This window comes from Diplotaxodon limnothrissa, linkage group LG9, assembly GCF_057381915.1.
Source record: "Diplotaxodon limnothrissa isolate DT_005_m linkage group LG9, D_limnothrissa_male_GT1.1, whole genome shotgun sequence".
Classification (NCBI taxonomy): Eukaryota; Metazoa; Chordata; class Actinopteri; order Cichliformes; family Cichlidae; genus Diplotaxodon; species Diplotaxodon limnothrissa.
The window spans coordinates 33,133,935-33,141,868 of NC_140604.1; the positions used below are offsets into that span (position 1 = coordinate 33,133,935).

At 39.0% G+C, this 7,934-nt stretch overlaps 1 pseudogene; it reads right to left on the reverse strand.

Annotated features, from left to right (window-relative positions):
- Nucleotides 1–5,960: 5,960 nt before the first annotated feature.
- LOC146625934 (NACHT, LRR and PYD domains-containing protein 1b allele 3-like) lies at nt 5,961–7,348 on the reverse strand (annotated as a pseudogene).
- Nucleotides 7,349–7,934: the final 586 nt, after the last annotated feature.

Below are 7,934 nucleotides of genomic sequence, written 5' to 3' on the forward strand. Positions count from 1 at the left end.
AGCAACGTAACAGGAGTCTGACAGAGAATAAAACACAGAGTTTGTGAGTAAACTGAACGGAAAGAAACAAACTGGTTATCATATACGGGACATGTGGTTGGTCTGACCCATGATAAATGTGAGCTCTTGCTTCTATATTGCTGCCTTTTAGATGACATTATGGTGGCCCCAAGCAGTGAAATGGAGTACAACTTGAGAAAAAACCAGCAATGAGAAAAAAGATGCAAAAACACATAAAAGAAAATTGGAATAATTGCTGCTTACTTTCAGGGCCACCATAGCGCACAGACACTGTATGCTTGGATTAACTGCAGGGAAAAATTTGTATGGAGAGTCCTTTATTTCACTGTAATTAACCATTTACAGGAAAAATGAATTAAGCAGATAAAATGTGTGTTGATCAGTAACTGTGGTGTCTACATCTGGAGGCATTTTTTAACCCCATGCATGAACTCAAGGGAGATCATTGTGTCATTGTAGGGTCTACCTTACAATATAAAGCACCTTCAGAGCACTTTTGATTTGGCGCTATACAATTTATATTGAATCGGATTGAATTTCAGTGTAATAATAATGATAGAAAACAGAGGCTAAATATTTAGAAAGGCATTCTTATCAGCTGGTGTCAGACAGTTGGGCAGACAGACACTGATGATAATGTAAAGAATGAGCAGGGCTGCAGTGAGTCAGACTGAGAACCTACAGACTCATAACCTTCATACCTTACTAACACCATGGAATGAAGCCCTGATGTGATCTGTAAGAGTCACATTGTAACTGGAATGTTTTCATTGTCTTTAGAAGTACAAGACCATTACTCATACTAGGTCAGCAACTTGACTTTGCCTTGTCTTTTGAGGGCATGTGAACTCACTGTCCTCATCACTGAATCAAGGACTGACCTCCACTACTTTCTGATTTCATAAGGAAAAACTACTTCAAACCTGAGGCCTGAACAACAAAGTGAAACTGGGAGCTCGTTAAGTTAACTTAAGTGTTAAGTTTTAGTGTTATGATGATGCTCGCCTCACACCTGGGTACATTGTTTAGTAACTTATGTTAAACAATTGATTAAACCAACACCTGCTGATCAGCCGGGTTTCTTGAGCACTGAAGACTCCTGAGACCGTGGTTCGCACACAATAGGAGTGTCAGTGTTAAAGTTTCCATTTTATATCGATTAGCAAAAAACAAATAAATTAATAAATATTGATTAATGAACAAAGCATTATTCCTTACCATCTAAAAAAGTTTGTTGCATACAGTGGAGTAGAGTAGTAATGGAGTATTACTTGTTGACCTTCAATTTACAGTTAGTTAGCTAGTTAATTAGTTTAATTTACAATTATTCTGATCCCACCTTTGACTTTTATTTTTCTACTTATTGTTAACTTATTGAAATTGTTAAGACTGTTAACAAGGTCAGGGCTACAGCTCAGTAAATAACTAAGAGTATTCGGCATATGTAAATATGAATTTAATGGAGCATGTATGAGAACAGAAGTTGAGTACTGAGAGGTTTTTGAACATTTTTGCTAGCTTTCCTTTTAAATAGGCCAAACACGCCAAAAATATGAGCACTTTTGTAGACTGACCAAAGAGATTATACAGGACACACACACATTTACAGTAAATTTAACAGTATAATTTCAAACGCCAGGCTGACAATGTTGACAAAAGCTTTTGTGAGACTGCTTACCCTGACAGCTGGTGTCAGGTATGGGATAAATGGCTTATCTGGTTTCCAGTAAGTGAATTGCTGATAAGGACAAGATGTCCTTGGTATGTTGAAATTACTTCATTGTTCTGTCTACAAAGGAAAAACTCCGCTAGTATCTTTCATTTTCATTATTGGTTCACAGTTAATTAAAAATAATCAAAACGGCTGGGAAAGCTGGATAAGTTATTAGTTCAATTAATAAACCAAAGAAGTCACTGAGTTTATACTTAACTTTTAAATAAATAATAAATAAGTTATTAAATAAATAACTAAATTAAAAGTCAAATATCAATAGTGAGCAGGGTGATTTTTAAGGTGTGAGCAGAGGCTTGCAGCAAAAACAAATACAACAGCAAATCTATTTAATAGAATTTATTTTAATGGGTGAAAAAAAGCGACACGTGAAACTCTGACAGAAAACTACAGTGTGTGTGTGTCTGAAGGATTGCGACTCTTTGCTCTGTAGCATGAATCAAACTGGTCTGATACTAAGAACTGTCATGGTCCTGGGTCGTTGACCCAGTGTTCTGAGTTTATTGTTTTATTTTTCCAGTTTCTGCTGTTTTGTATTTGTTCTTAGTCGTGTGTTTAGTGTTTCTGTTTTCGCAACCTGTGTCCTCTCCCGGTTTTCTCTCCCGCTGTGTCCCCTCCTGTGTGCCATTTCCTGATTACCTGGTGTGTGTATTTATTGTGTGTGTCTGCCTGTGCTACTCATCGCATCATCTGCGTTTCTCCACATGACTCTGTGTTTCCCCGTGTCATTTAGTGTCCCTCCGCGTCTCTCTGCCTAGCCTTCTTCTTCGTGTTATTCTGTCAGTGTTTTGATCTGTTCACCATCAACATTGCGTGCAGCAGCAACCACAGCCTCCCAGACACTGTTCAGAGAGGTGTACTGTTTTCCCTCCTTGTAAATCTCACATTTGATGATGGACCACAGGTTCTCAATGGGGTTCAGATCAGGTGAACAAGGAGGCCATGTCATTAGTTTTTCTTCTTTTATACCCTTTCTTGCAGCCACGCTGTGGAGTACTTGGATGCGTGTGATGGAGCATTGTCCTGCATGAAAATCATGTTTTTGTTGAAGGATGCAGACTTCTTCCTGTACCACTGCTTGAAGAAGGTGTCTTCCAGAAACTGGCAGTAGGACTGGGAGTTCAGCTTGACTCCATCCTCAACCCGAAAAGGCCCCACAAGCTCATCTTTGATGATACCAGCCCAAACCAGTACTCCACCTCCACCTTGCTGGCGTCTGAGTGGGACTGGAGCTCTCTGCCCTTTACCAATCCAGCCACGGGCCCATCCATCTGGCCCATCAAGACTCACTCTCATTTCATCAGTCCATAAAACCTTAGAAAAACCAGTCTTGAGATATTTCTTGGCCCAGTCTTGACGTTTCAGCTTGTGTGTCTTGTTCAGTGGTGGTCGTCTTTCAGCCTTTCTTACCTTGGCCATGTCTCTGAGTATTGCACACCTTGTGCTTTTGGGCACTCCAGTGATGTTGCAGCTCTGAAATATGGCCAAACTGGTGGCAAGTGGCATCTTGGCAGCTGCACGCTTGACTTTTCTCAGTTCATGGGCAGTTATTTTACGCCTTGGTTTTTCCACACGCTTCTTGCGACCCTGTTGACTATTTTGAATGAAACGCTTGATTGTTCGATGATCACGCTTCAGAAGCTTTGCAATTTTGAGACTGCTGCATCCCTCTGCAAGATATCTCACTAGTTTTGACTTTTCTGAGCCTGTCAAGTCCTTCTTTTGACCCATTTTGCCAAAGGAAAGGACGTTGCTTAATAATTATGCACACCTGATATAGGGTGTTGATGTCATTAGACCACACCCCTTCTCATTACAGAGATGCACATCACCTAATATGCTTAATTGGTAGTAGGCTTTCGAGCCTATACAGCTTGGAGTAAGACAACATGCATGAAGAGGATGATGTGGACAAAATACTCATTTGCCTAAAAATTCTGCACTCCCTGTATATAGACAGAGTTCACCCCTCTGTCAAATTCCTGGGTGAACTTACTCCTGGAATAAGTCCACCCTTACCGAGAGTGAAACTGTTCCAGTACATGAAATACTTCACTTAAAGGAAAACTGGACAAGATGAACACTTGTTTCCATTTGCCATGTGATGTACAAAGATGGCAAAAAGCAGAAAAAATTTAGAAATCATCATCAAGTAATCTGATTACTATCTGTCTGCACAGAAAATCTGCTGGAGCTCAAAATGTACATGACTTAGTTTAAAGTGAGTGATTCCCTCAGGTAGACTGGAACTTAGAGTTCCCCCACAAGTCTAAGCTCAAAGCTTAAATAATGTCACTGCAATGGAGCGAGAAAGGCAGCAATGTTACATCACACATTTCTGATAGTGAATCTGATACTAAAATATTAGAACATAAGTCTACTCAAAGAGCTGTTTACCACGCAAACTGTTTCATAACTCAGCGGTTTTATGTAAGAGATATAATATTTTATGTAAACACAAACATGATGCAGCTTCCTGTGTACGTAAAAGTTTCTGAAATATTCATAATGTTTATATGAGAATTTCAATGAATTGAGTGAAATATCCGAAAAGTGGAGAACACGAAAGCGTTTCACCAACAATATGATTATACGTAACAGCAGACGTCATGGTTTTTCTTTCAGTTTCATTCATACGTCACATGATTACAATTTTGTTTTTATTTTCACTGTGAAAAAAGAGGAAAATATATGTTAATATTGTGCTTCTTTATTTTCTGTTATTTTCTCAAACGAAATGATAAAAGTGTTTGTAAAACTTTTATTATTTTTTGTTTGTGGAACAAACAAAAAATTTTTGTTCATGGAACAAAAAAACCTGTCAAACTCCAAAAACGCGTCATGTTGGCGATGATGGCGATGGTAGGAACATAGGTTTAAGTTTACCGTAAACAGAAACTTTTCACAATAACTGACTTGTACATGGGATAAAGATGGATGATTAAAAATAACTTTTTTTCCTGAAGGCCTTTATTATTATTCTTTACTATTTTCAACAAACCTTACAGAGCAAAGTTGAAGTCATAACTTGGACAAGTGCAGCTGGGAAATCAAGTCAAATTAAAGCTTTACCCAAAGCATAATTATGGAGAATTTAAAAGTATTAGCGGAGAGCAATAATTACAAATATAGTCTAAATGTTTTTAAAATAGCTTCTCAAATGTACAGTTCAAATCCTTACTTTTACATTAATTATTTTTTTCTTTTCTCTGGTTAAAATCGGGGTTTGGGTGGTTGTCTGTGAAATGTGCTTTTCTTTACCACATCCTCTTTTTTTTGGAATTGATGGCATTAACTAGTTTTGAACAGACCGCACATGCATACATTGTGGCGCAGATGTACAGAGTACCACAACTGTCAGCAAAACTTTAAGTAACGTGACAATAACCGTCTCGTGTTGTTCACCAGTGGATTTGCATGAACCATCAACAACATTATGAATTAAATGAGAGGAACAACCCCACGCAGTTCTCAGGATTCCTCCATGCTCTTCTTTAAGCACCTATTAATTGTTTGCAGGGTCTTATAGGAGGTCTCCCTGCTTCTCCGATGACAACTTAAGTTGGCTGATGAAATAGGGTAACGGAAGAAGGTTAAAGGTGGAGGAGAGATGGAGAGACTTGAAAGAAAAAGTCAGAAAAATGCAGCATAATTCTGAAATGCCTGAAATATCGATTCCTCCGATACCAATCATTTATGTTCTAGAATCGATTCTCATATTAAAATATCGATATTTTAGTAATTTATGGTAAATTTGTAGTTTATGATTAACAGGAACACAGTGGATAGAAACTATAACATTCGGATTGTCTGCATTGGAAGGAACTACTTCCTCTTCCGCCTTTCATAGTCATGTGTGAAATATGGCTGTATTAATGTGTCAGCCCCTGGCGTGCGCACTCACAACAATGGTCTATGTGTACGTATCATAAACAAACAAAAACACAAAACAAAGAAACAAAAATCCCCAAGAGGATTCACCACAAGGTACAAATCAGATTTCAGTCTGAAGATAAAGGTCTGGATTAAACTTTGCTTAAAGATCAAAAAAGCTGCATTAGTCCTATTTGGACAAATTTAACTAAAATCAACCTCCAACACAATGATGCATGGGCGACACTGGATCACTCGTGGTTATTGATGTTGTAGCTGAAGCCTGAAAGACGATATCAGATCTAGGCAAACATAACAAAATTTGCCAGATGCGTCAAATCAAAAAAAGATTTCTGTGGAGGAAGGCGTCAAGCTCACGCAGAAACTCAATCATCTGTGAACTGGCAGGTTCACCTTTCCTTCTCACAGTGTCGATAACAAAACGAGCTCTATCGCTCCTGCTTTGCATTGCGTCTGCTTCCTCCCTGTCACCATCAACCATCAACCCTTTCTCCAGGAGTTTGTCCATCAGACTGCTGAGAACAGGTCCTGATATCAATGAATATCAATGAATGAGCTCCTTACATTTAAAAGCCTCTTTTTTGGAGAAGCAGTCATGTCTCTAACTCTGTTGGGCAAAAGACAAACCTCTCTTTCCCAGATACAGCTGGAGCTACCCTGGTGTGTCACACTCAGGTTAATATCTGTAATGATTGTTTTTAAAATCACCTGGAAGGTTGTGATGGAGTAGTTATGCTCCTCATCAAACTCTGCCTCATTTGGTTGAACTACAATCAGGTCATCGTCAGGAACAGTGGACAGAGTGTAAACCTGCTTTGGATACAGAATACATTTTGAGGGTACATCTATGAACATCTCTTCACCAAATAATTCCCTCCTCTTGTTTTTAACATCATGGATCACGATGTTCCTTGGCAACAACAATACGTTGAGGAAGGATCTGAGATTAAGTTCTTCTGGAGGTTTGTAGAAGAGCAGAACCAAAGCGTGGACTGGTTCAGGGGGAGAGTCTTCATCCTTCACATTACCAAAACCAGAAAACCCTGTGATGTTTATAACAACATGAGTTTCTGTTATCTGATGAGGGGGGATGAACTCAATGCCTTCATCCTTCACATGTGCAACCTTCAAGAACTGACCTCCACCTGTGGAGATGAGCTCACAGTGTGGGAGATGAAGCTGACACACAGACTGCTGCTGACATTTGATGTCAAACAGGGGTCCTGCAGGCTTCTTGTGGTGTTGGGCCAGCAGCCTCCTGTTCCAAGGGACAGTCCTGTAAACCACGTCTCCTTCTGCCTTCATGACAAACACCAGGCCGGTCACACTGCACTGGTACAGACCTGCACTGGAGCACTGGAACAGGTAGGTTTCGTCATCAGACTCATCAGCAGCGATGATAGGTGTAAACTCTTCAAAGCAGCTTTGTGGCTTCATGTCAGGTGAACAGGTTGCTTGTGTTAAATCCGTCCTTCGTTGTGTTGTGGTCAGTGACTGACGCCGACCTTTGTTCTGGATCATTGCATTATATGTAATAGCACCAGTATGTTTGATTCCTTCTAGGCTTTCCTTCCCATTAACACTCTGACTGTTAGATTGTGTGTTCATTGGTACAGAAGTCTGTCCATTAAGCTTTTTCTTTTTCTTCAGTGGTGCGTCTCCTGCATTAACGCAGTGTGGATGTTTCTGTCTGAGTTTCATCCTGTCTTGTTTGCATCTGTGAAACATTAAAAATAAACTCTTCATTGCAACACTTTTCACTCTCAACTCTTATAAAACATGTTGAAACAGTGTGATCTCAGATTTGTTTTAAAAGAGATCATGACAGAAATGATTTAAAACTCTGTGTGCTGCTAGTTTGTTCTCAGCATATGTAACTTTTTTAAGTAAAGGAATTTGGCAAATAATAATAATAATCACAAGATTATTACAAGTTAAACGCTTTCAGCAAAAATTAAATGCATAGTATTCACACAAGTGCAATTAATAGGTCTGTTTTCTATCTAGGCTGGGGACTAGCAGTGCTGTATTGCATTTCTAATTTGACCTTTTCTTATGAAAACTGACATCAGAATAAACTGGATAAACTATGTAAACTTATCTAGTTTTACATAAACCTACATGCATTAAAGACAGAAAAAAAGAGATCTCACCTACCCAGTAACTTGTCCGTCGTTTTCTTATAACTGAATCTTTTAGACAGGTTGTCATGTCTTTTTATTCCAATCTGTCGTGTGACTCCTTCCTCTTTCCCAGTCGACTGTGATGTCATTTAGGGGTTTCATAA